Source organism: Triticum dicoccoides, chromosome 6B (genome assembly GCF_002162155.2).
Source record: "Triticum dicoccoides isolate Atlit2015 ecotype Zavitan chromosome 6B, WEW_v2.0, whole genome shotgun sequence".
NCBI classification, from domain to species: domain Eukaryota; kingdom Viridiplantae; phylum Streptophyta; class Magnoliopsida; order Poales; family Poaceae; genus Triticum; species Triticum dicoccoides.
The window spans coordinates 241851432-241862668 of record NC_041391.1 but is presented as its reverse complement, the minus strand read 5'-3'; positions in this window follow the sequence as shown (position 1 = coordinate 241862668).

Below are 11237 nucleotides of genomic sequence, written 5' to 3'. Positions count from 1 at the left end.
GGTACTTCTCCACCCCCAGCGCCTCCTCTCCACGACCAAACGCTGCTCCTCCACCACACCCAGTAGTAGATCCTCTGCTTCTACCTGCACATCAAGAGGAGATCAGTTAAGTAGAGTATCAGCAGCAGATCAATTGATCAAACTTTTTCGGCGCCTCTGCTCTTTAGCTACAATATGTTGGAAATATGCCCTAGAGGCAATAATAAAATGGTTATTATTGTATTTCTGTGTTCATGATAATTGTCTATTATTCATGCTATAACTGTGTTATCCGGAAATCGTAATACACGTGTGAATTCATAGACCGCAACAAGTCCCTAGTGAGCCTCTAGTAGACTAGCTCATTGATCAACAGATAGTCATGGTTTCCTGACTATGGGCATTGGATGTCATTGATAACGGGATCACATCATTAGGAGAATGATGTGATGGACGAGACCCAATTCTAAGCATAGCTCAAAGATAGTGTAGTTCGTTTAGCTAGAGTTTTTCCAAATGTCAAGTATCATTTCCTTAGACCATGAGATTGTGCAACTCCCGGATACCGTAGGAGTGCTTTGGGTGTACCAAACGTCACAACGTAACTGGGTGGCTATAAAGGTGCACTACGGGTATCTCCGAAAGTGTCTGTTGGGTTGGCACGAATCGAGACTGGGATTTGTCACTCCGTATGACGGAGAGGTATCTCTGGGCCCACTCGGTAATGCATCATCATAATGAGCTCAATGTGACCAAGTGTCTGGTCACGGGATCATGCATTGCGGTACGAGTAAAGTGACTTGCCGGTAACGAGACTAAACGAGGTATTGGGATACCGACGATCGAGTCTCGGGCAAGTAACGTACCGATTGACAAAGGAAATTGAATACGGGGTTGATTGAATCCTCGACATCGTGGTTCATCCGATGAGATCATCGAGGAGTATGTGGGAGCCAACATGGGTATCCAGATCCCGCTGTTGGTTATTGACCGTAGAGGCATCTCGGTCATGTCTGCATATCTCCTGAACCCGTAGGGTCTACACACTTAAGGTTCAGTGACGCTAGGGTTGTAGAGATATTAGTATGCAGCAAACCAAAAGTTGTTCGGAGTCCCGGATGAGATCCCGGACGTCACGAGGAGTTCCGGAATGGTCCGGAGGTTAAGAAATATATATAGGAAGTGATGTTTCGGCCATCGGGAGAATTTCGGGGGTCACCAGTATTGTACCGGGACCACCGGAAGGGTCCCGGGGGTCCACCGGGTGGGGCCACCTATCCCGGAGGGCCCCGTGGGATGAAGTGGGGAGGGGACCAGCCCCTAGTGGGCTGGTGCGCCCCCCCCCCCTTGGGCCCCCCTGCGCCTAGGGTTGGAAACCCTAGGGTGGGGGCGCCTCCACTTGCCTTGGGGGGCACTCCACCCCCCTGGCCGCCGCCCCCTTGGGAGATCTTATCTCTAGGGCCGGCGCCCCCCCTTGGGGGCCTATATAAAGGAGGGGGAGGGGGAGGGAAGCCGCACCCTGAAGTCTTGGCGCCTCCCTCTCCCCTTGCTACACCTCCTCCTCCTGCCGGAACTCTGCTGCATCCACCACCACACCGTCGTGCTGCTGGATCTTCATCAACCTCTCCTTCCCCCTTGCTGGATCAAGAAGGAGGATACGTCACGCTGACCGTGCGTGTGTTGAACACGGAGGTGCCGTTCGTTCGGCGCTAGGATCTCCGGTGATTTGGATCACGACGTGAACGACTCCCTCAACCCCGTTCTCTTGAACGCTTCCGCGCACGATCTACAAGGGTATGTAGATGCACTCCCCTCTCTCGTTGCTGGATGAACTCATAGATTGATCTTGGTGAACGTAGGGAAAATTTTATTTTATGCAACGTTCCCCAATAGTGGCATCATGAGCCAGGTTTATGCGTAGTTCTCTTTGCACGAGTAGAACACAAATTGTTGTGGGCGTAGATGTTGTCAACTTTCTTGCCACTACTAGTCTTATTTTGCTTCAACGGTATTGTGAGATGAAGCGGCCCGGACTGACCTTACACGTACGCTTACGTGAGACAGGTTCCACCGACTGACATGCACTAGTTGCATAAGGTGGCTAGCGGGTGTCTGTCTCTCCCACTTTAGTTGGAGCGGATTCGATCAAAAGGGTCCTTATGAAGGGTAAATAGAAGTTGACAAATCATGTTGTGGCTTTAACGTAGGTAAGAAAATGTTCTTGCTAGATCACCTATAGAAGCCACGTAAAAACTTGCAACAACAATTAGAGGACGTCTAACTTGTTTTTGCAGCAAGTGTCTTGTGATGTGATATGGCCAAAGTTGTGATGAATGATGAATGATATATATGTGATGTATGAGATCATGTTCCTGTAATAGGAATCATGACTTGCATGTCGTTGAGTATGACAACCGGCAGGAGCCATAGGAGTTGTCTTTATTTTTTGTATGACCTGCGTGTCATTGAAGAACGCCATGTAAATTACTTTACTTTATTGCTAAACGTGTTAGCCATAGAAGTAGAAGTAGTCCTTGGCGTGACAACTTCATGAAGACACGATGATGGAGATCATGATGTCATGCCGGTGACGAAGATGATCATGGAGCCCCGAAGATGGAGATCAAAGGAGCTATATGATATTGGCCATATCATGTCACTATTATGATTCCATGTGATGTTTATCATGTTTTTCATCTTGTTTACTTAGAACGACAGTAGTAAGTAAGATGATCCCTCATAATAATTTCAAGAAAAGTGTTCCCCCTAACTGTGCACCGTTGCGAAGGTTCGTTGTTTCGAAGCACCACGTGATGATCGGGTGTCATAGATCCTAACGTTCGAATACAACGGGTGTAAGCCAGATTTACACACGCAATACACTTAGGTTGACTTGACGAGCCTAGCATGTACAGACATGGCCTCGGAACACGGAAGACCGAAAGGTCGAGCATGAGTCGTATAGTAGATACGATCAACATGAAGATGTTCACCGATGTTAGCTAGTCCATCTCACGTGATGATCGGACATGGCCTAGTTAACTCGGATCATGTTTCACTTAGATGACTAGAGGGATGTCTGTCTAAGTGGGAGTTCATTAAATAATTTGATTAGATGAACTTAATTATCATGAACTTAGTCTAAAATCTTTACAATATGTCTTGTAGATCAAATGGCCACCGCTCATGTCCACCTGAACTTCAACGCGTTCCTAGAGAAAATCAAGCTGAAAGACGATGGCAGCAATTATACGGACTGGGTCCGGAACCTGAGGATCATCCTCATAGCTGCCAAGAAAGACTATGTCCTAGATGCACCGCTAGGTGAAGCACCAATCCCAGAGAACCAAGACGTTATGAACGCTTGGCAGTCTCGTGCTGATGATTACTCCCTCGTTCAGTGCGGCATGCTTTACAGCTTAGAACCAGGGCTCCAAAAGCGTTTCGAGCAACACGGAGCATATGAGATGTTCGAGGAGCTGAAAATGGTTTTCCAAGCTCATGCCCGGGTCGAGATATATGAAGTCTCCGACAAATTCTTCAGCTGTAAGATGGAGGAAAATAGTTCTGTTAGTGAGCACATACTCAAGATGTCTGAGTTGCACAACCGCTTGACTCAGCTGGGAGTTAATCTCCCAGATGACGCGGTCATTGACAGAATCCTCCAGTCGCTCCCACCAAGCTACAAGAGCTTTGTGATGAACTTAAATATGCAGGGGATGGAAAAGACCATTCCTGAGGTATATTCAATGCTGAAATCAGCGGAGGTGGAGATCAAAAAGGAACATCAAGTGTTGATGGTGAATAAAACCACTAAGTTCAAGAAGGGCAAGGGTAAGAAGAACTTCAAGAAGGACGGCAAGGAAGTTGCCGCGCCTGGTAAGCCAGTTGCCAGGAAGAAGTCAAGCAATGGACCCAAGCCTGAGACTGAGTGCTTTTATTGCAAGGGAAGTGGTCACTGGAAGCGGAACTGCCCCAAGTACTTAGCGGACAAGAAGGCCGGCAAAACCAAAGGTATATGTGATATACATGTAATTGATGTGTACCTTACCAGTGCTCGTAGTAGCTCCTGGGTATTTGATACCGGTGCGGTTGCTCACATTTGTAACTCAAAGCAGGAGCTGCGGAATAAGTGGAGACTGGTGAAGGACGAGGTGACGATGCGCGTCGGGAATGGTTCCAAGGTCGATGTGATCGCCGTCGGCACGCTACCTCTACATTTACCTACGGGATTAGTTTTGAACCTCAATAATTGTTATTTAGTACCAGCTTTGAGCATGAACATTGTATCAGGATCTTGTTTAATTCGAGATGGCTACTCATTTAAATCCGAGAATAATGGTTGTTCTATTTATATGAGTGATATGTTTTATGGTCATGCCCTGCTGGTGAATGGTTTATTCTTAATGAATCTCGAGCGTAATGTTACACATATTCATAGTGTGAATACCAAAAGATGTAAAGTTGATAACGATAGTCCCACATACTTGTGGCACTACCGCCTTGGTCACATTGGTGTCAAGCGCATGAAGAAGCTCCATGCTGATGGACTTTTAGAGTCTCTAGATTATGAATCATTTGACACGTGCGAGCCATGCCTCATGGGAAAGATGAGCAAGACTCCGTTCTCCGGAACAATGGAGCGAGCAACCAACTTATTGGAAATCATACATACTGATGTGTGCAGTCCAATGAGCGTTGAGGCTCGCGGAGGATATCGTTATGTTCTCACTCTCACTGATGACTTGAGTAGATATGGGTATGTCTACTTGATGAAACACAAGTCTGAGACCTTTGAAAAGTTCAAGGAATTTTAGAATGAGGTAGAGAATCAACGTGACCGAAAGATAAAGTTCTTATGATCAGATCGTGGGGGTGAATATTTGAGTCACGAATTTGGTACACACTTAAGAAAATGTGGAATCGTTTCACAACTCACGCCGCCTGGTACACCTCAGCGAAATGGTGTGTCCGAACGTCGTAATCGCACTCTATTGGATATGGTGCGATCTATGATGTCACTTACTGATTTACTGCTATCATTTTGGGGATACGCTCTAGAGGCAGCTACATTCACTTTAAATAGGGCACCATCTAAATCCGTTGAGACGACACCGTATGAATTATGGTTTGGGAAGAAACCTAAGCTGTCATTTCTAAAAGTTTGGGGATGCGATGTTTATGTCAAGAAACTTCAACCTGAGAAGCTCGAACCCAAGTTGGAAAAATGCGTATTCATAGGATACCCTAAGGAAACCATAGGGTATACTTTCTACTTAAGATCCAAAGGCAAGATCTTTGTTGCCAAGAACGGATCCTTTCTAGATAAAGAGTTTCTCTCGAAAGAATTAAGTGGGAGGAAAGTAGAGCTTGATGAAGTACTGCCTCTTGAAACGGTGAGTAGCGCAACTCAGGAAGATGTTCCTGTGGTGCCTTCACCGACAAGAGAGGAGGTTAATGATGATGACCAAGATACTTTGGATCAAGCTCCTACTGAACTTCGAAGGTCCACAAGGATACGTTCCGCACCAGAGTGGTACGGCAACCCTGTCTTGGAAATCATGTTGTTAGACAACGGTGAACCTTCGAACTATGAAGAAGAGATGGCGGGCCCAGATTCCAACAAATGGCTTGAAGCCATGCAATCCAAGATAGGATCCATGTATGAAAACAAAGTGTGGACTTTGACAGAGTTGCCCGATGATCGGCGAGCGATAGAAAACAAATGGATCTTTAAGAAGAAGACGGACGCGGATGGTAATGTTACCATATATAAAGCTCGACTTGTCGCTAAGGGTTATCGACAAGTTCAAGGGATTGACTACGATGAGACTTTCTCTCCCGTAGCGAAGCTGAAGTCCGTCCGAATCATGTTAGCAATTGCCGCATACTATGATTATGAGATATGGCAAATGGACGTCAAAACGGCATTCCTTAACGGTCACCTTAAGGAAGAACTGTATATGATGCAGCCGGAAGGTTTTGTCGACCCTAAGAATGCTAACAAGGTATGCAAGCTCCAGCGATCCATTTATGGGCTGGTGCAAGCATCTCGGAGTTGGAACATTCGCTTTAATGAGATGATTAAAGCGTTTGGGTTTATGGAGACTTATGGAGAAGCCTGCGTTTACAAGAAAGTGAGTGGGAGCTCTGTAGCATTTCTCATATTATATGTGGATGACATACTTTTGATGGGAAATGATATAGAACTTTTGGACAGCATAAAGGCCTACTTGAATAAGTGTTTTTCAATGAAGGACCTTGGAGAAGCTGCTTACATATTAGGCATCAAAATCTATAGAGATAGATCGAGACGCCTCATAGGTCTTTCACAAAGCACATACCTTGATAAGATATTGAAGAAGTTCAATATGGATTAGTCCAAGAAGGGGTTCTTGCCTGTGTTGCAAGGTGTGAAATTGAGCTCGGCTCAATGCCCGACCACGACAGAAGATAAAGAAGAGATGAGTGTCATCCCCTATGCCTCAGCCATAGGGTCTATCATGTATGCCATGACCTGTACCAGACCTGATATAAACCTTGCCGTAAGTTTGGTAGGAAGGTACCAAAGTAATCCCGACAAGGAACACTGGACAGCGGTCAAGAATATCCTTAAGTACCTGAAAAGGACTAAGGACATGTTTCTCGTATATGGAGGTGACGAAGAGCTCGTCGTAAAGGGTTACGTCGACGCTAGCTTCGACACAGATCTGGATGACTCGAAGTCACAAACCGGATACGTGTATATTTTGAATGGCGGGGCAGTAAGCTGGTGCAGTTGCAAGTAGAGCGTCGTGGCGGGATCTACATGTTAAGCGGAGTACATGGCAGCCTCGGAGGCAGCGCATGAAGCTATCTGGGTGAAGGAGTTCATCACCGACCTAGAAGTCATACCAATGCGTCGGGGCCAATCACACTCTTCTGTGACAACACTGGAGCTATTGCACTTGCCAAGGAGCCCAGGTTTCACAAGAAGACCAGGCACATCAAGCGTCGCTTCAACTCCATACGTGAAAATGTTCAAGATGGAGACATAGATATTTGTAAAGTACATACGGACCTGAATGTAGCAGATCCGTTGACTAAACCTCTCCCTAGGGCAAAACATGATCAACACCAGAATGCAATGGGTGTTCGATACATCACAATGTAACTAGATTATTGACTCTAGTGCAAGTGGGATACTTGTAAGTGCATCTAGTGCCACCCCTAGTTGGTTTTGGAGTATTGACGACAAAGTTGGTTGAGGGACTAATGCGTTTGTGAGAATTGCAGGATAACGCAGGTAGTGTCCCTCATTGATTCGGTTTACCTGCCGGAGATGACCTCTAAAAATGTATGAAGACATTGAAGACAATGGTGGTATGAGAAGATATTCATATTTAAGACTATGACATGAGAAGACATTAAGTGAAGACTATGGTGCGCGAAGACCATGTGGTTTCGTTGTTTCCTTTTCTTCTTTGTTGAGTCATAGGAACCACCTGAAGGAAATATGCCCTAGAGTCAATAATAAAGTTATTATTTATTTCCTCATTTCATGATAAATGTTTATTATTCATGCTAGAATTGTATTAACCGGAAACATGATACATGTGTGAATACATAGACAAACATAGTGTCACTAGTATGCCTCTACTTGACTAGCTCGTTAATCAAAGATGGTTAAGTTTCCTAACCATAGACATGAGTTGTCATTTGATTAACGGGATCACATCATTGGAGAATGATGTGATTGACTTGACCCATTCCGTTAGCTTAGCACTTGATCGTTTAGTATGTTGCTATTGCTTTCTTCATGACTTATACAAAGTTCCTTCAACTATGAGATTATGCAACTCCCGTTTACCGGAGGAACACTTTGTGTGCTACCAAACATCACAACGTAACTGGGTGATTATAAAGGTGCTCTACAGGTGTCTCCAAAGGTACATGTTGAGTTGGCATAATTCGAGATTAGGTTTTGTCACTCCGATTGTCGGAGAGGTATCTCTGGGCCCTCTCGGTAATACTCATCACCTAAGCCTTGCAAGCATTGTAACTAATGAGTTAGTTATGAGATGACGTATTACAGAACGAGTAAAGAGACTTGCCGGTAACGAGATTGAACTAGGTATTGGATACCGACGATCGAATCTCGGGCAAGTAACATACTGATGACAAAGGGAACAACGTATGTTGTTATGCGGTTTGACCGATAAAGATCTTCGTAGAATATGTGGGAACCAATATGAACATCCAGGTTCCGCTATTGGTTATTGACCGAGAATAGTTCTAGGTCATGTCTACATAGTTCTCGAACCCATAGGGTCCGCACGCTTAACGTTACGATGATAGTTTTATTATGAGTTTATAAGTTTTGATGTACCGAAGGTTGTTCGGAGTCCCGAATGTGATCACGGACATAACGAGGAGTCTCGAAATGGTTGAGACATAAAGATTGATATATTGGATGACTATATTCGGACACCGGAAGTGTTCCGGGTGTTTTCGGAGAAAAACCGGAGTACCGGAGGGTTACCGGAACCCCCCCGGGAAGTAATGGGCCTTGATGGGCCCTAGTGGAGAGAGAGGGGGGCCGGCCAGGGCAAGAGGCGTGCCCCCTCCCCTTGAGTCCGAATAGGACAAGGAAGGGGGAGGGGGCGGCGCCCCCCTTGCCTTTCCCCTCTCCCACTCCTTCCTCCCCCTCCTTCTTGGAATAGGAAAGGGAGGGGCAAACCTACTTGGAGTAGGTTTCCCCCTCCTAGGGCGCGCCTCCCCTTAGGCCGGCCCCCTCCTCCTCTCCCCCTTTATATACGGGGGCGGGGGGCACCCCATAGACACACAAGTTGATCTACGGATCGTTCCTTAGCCGTGTGCGATGCCCCCTCCACCATAATACACCTCGGTCATATCGTCGCGGAGTTTAGACGAAGCCCTGCGCTGGTAGAACATCATCATCGTCACCACGCCGTCGTGCTGACGGAACTCATCCCCGACGCTTCGCTGGATTGGAGCCCGAGGGACGTCATCGAGTTGAACGTGTGCTCAACACAGAGGTGCCGTACGTTCGGTGCTTGGATCGGTCGATTCGTGAAGACGTACGACTACATCAACCGCGTTGTTATAACGCTTCCGCTTAACGGTCTACGAGGGTACGTAGACAACACTCTCCCCTCTCATTGCTATGCCATCACCATGATCTTGCGTGTGCGTCGGAATTTTTTTGAAATTACTACGTTCCCCAACAGTGGCATCCGAGCCTAGGTTTTATGCGTTGATGTTATATGCACGAGTAGAACACAAGTGAGTTGTGGGCGATACAAGTCATACTGCTTACCAGCATGTCATACTTTGGTTCAGCGGTATTGTTGGATGAAGTGTCCGGACCGACATTACGCGTACGCTTACGCGAGACTAGTTTTACCGCCGTGCTTTGCACACAGGTGACTAGCGGGTGTCAGTTTCTCCAACTTTAGTTGAACCAAGTGTGGCTACGCCCGGTCCTTGCGAAGGTTAAAACAGCACCAACTTGACGAACTATTGTTGTGGTTTTTGATGCGTAGGTAAGAACGGTTCTTGCTCAGCCCGTAGCAGCCACGTAAAACTTGCAACAACAAAGTAGAGGACGTCTAACTTGTCTTTGCAGGGCATGTTGTGATGTGATATGGCCAAGATGTGATGCTATATTTTATTGTATGAGATGATCATGTTTTGTAACCGAAGTTATCGGCAACTGGCAGGAGCCATATGGTTGTCGCTTATTGTATGAAATGCAAACGCCCTGTAATTGCTTTACTTTATCACTAAGCGGTAGCGATAGTCGTAGAAGCAATAGATGGCGTAAACGACAACGATGCTACGATGGAGATCAAGGTGTCGCGCCGGTGACGATGGTGATCACGACGGTGCTTCGGAGATGGAGATCACAAGCACAAGATGATGATGGCCATATCATATCACTTATATTGATTGCATGCGATGTTTATCCTTTATGCATCTTATCTTGCTTTGATTGACGGTAGCATTTTAAGATGATCTCTCACTAAAATTATCAAGAAGTGTTCTCCCTGAGTATGCACCGTTGCCAAAGTTCGTCGTGCCCAGACACCACGTGATGATCGGGTGTGATAAGCTCTACGTCCATCTACAACGGGTGCAAGCCAGTTTTTGCACACGCAGAATACTCAGGTTAAACTTGACGAGCCTAGCATATGTAGATATGGCCTTGGAACACGGAGACCGAAAGGTCGAGCGTGAATCATATAGTAGATATGATCAACATAAAGATGTTCACCATTGAAAACTACTCCATCTCACGTGATGATCGGTTATGGTTTAGTTGATTTGGATCACGTGATCACTTAGATGACTAGAGAGATGTCTGTCTAAGTGGGAGTTCTTGAGTAATATGATTAATTGAACTTAAATTTATCATGAACTTAGTACCTGATAGTATTTTGCTTGTCTATGTTTGTTTGTAGATAGATGGCTCGTGCTGTTGTTCCGTTGAATTTTAATGCGTTCCTTGAGAAAGCAAAGTTGAAAGATGATGGTAGCAATTACACGGACTGTGTAACGCCCCGGATCCGATGCGCCAGGTGTCTTCCAGTTATTCGCCGTCGTTGCCATGTCATTTGCTTGCGTGTTGCACTTTGCCATGTCATCATCTGCATTTCATATCATGTCATCATGTGCATCGCATTTGCATACATGTTCGTCTCATGCATCCGAGCTTTTTCCCCGTTGTCTGTTTTGCAATCCGGCACTCCTATGTCCTCCGGCGTCCCCCTTCTCGCCTCTCATTGTGAGCGGGTGTTAAACTTTCTCGGAATGGCCCGAGGTTTGTCAAGCGGCCTTGGTATAGCACCGGTAGACCGCCTGTCAAGTTTCGTGCCATTTGGAGGTCGTTTGATACTCCAACGGTTAACCAGGTAACCGTAAAGGCCTCTTTTGTGTGCAGCCCAACACCCCTTCCAAAGTGGCCCAAAACCCACCTAACTCCCCTCCATGCTCTCGGTCATTTGATCACGATCGCGTGGCCGAAAACCGCTCCTCATTTGGACTCTCCTAGCTCCCTCTACCTATAAATATGCCTCCCCCTTCCAAATTCGCGGATGAAATTCCACCCTAACCCTAGCCCTCTCCCCCTCGCGCCGCCGGACAAAAACCCTGCCGCCGGACGTGTCCGCGCCGCTGTCCCCGACGAATCCGCCGCCGCCACATCGCCACCTGCGCCCTCCCGCCGCTGCGGCCCGCGGAGCCCATCCGGGGCCCGC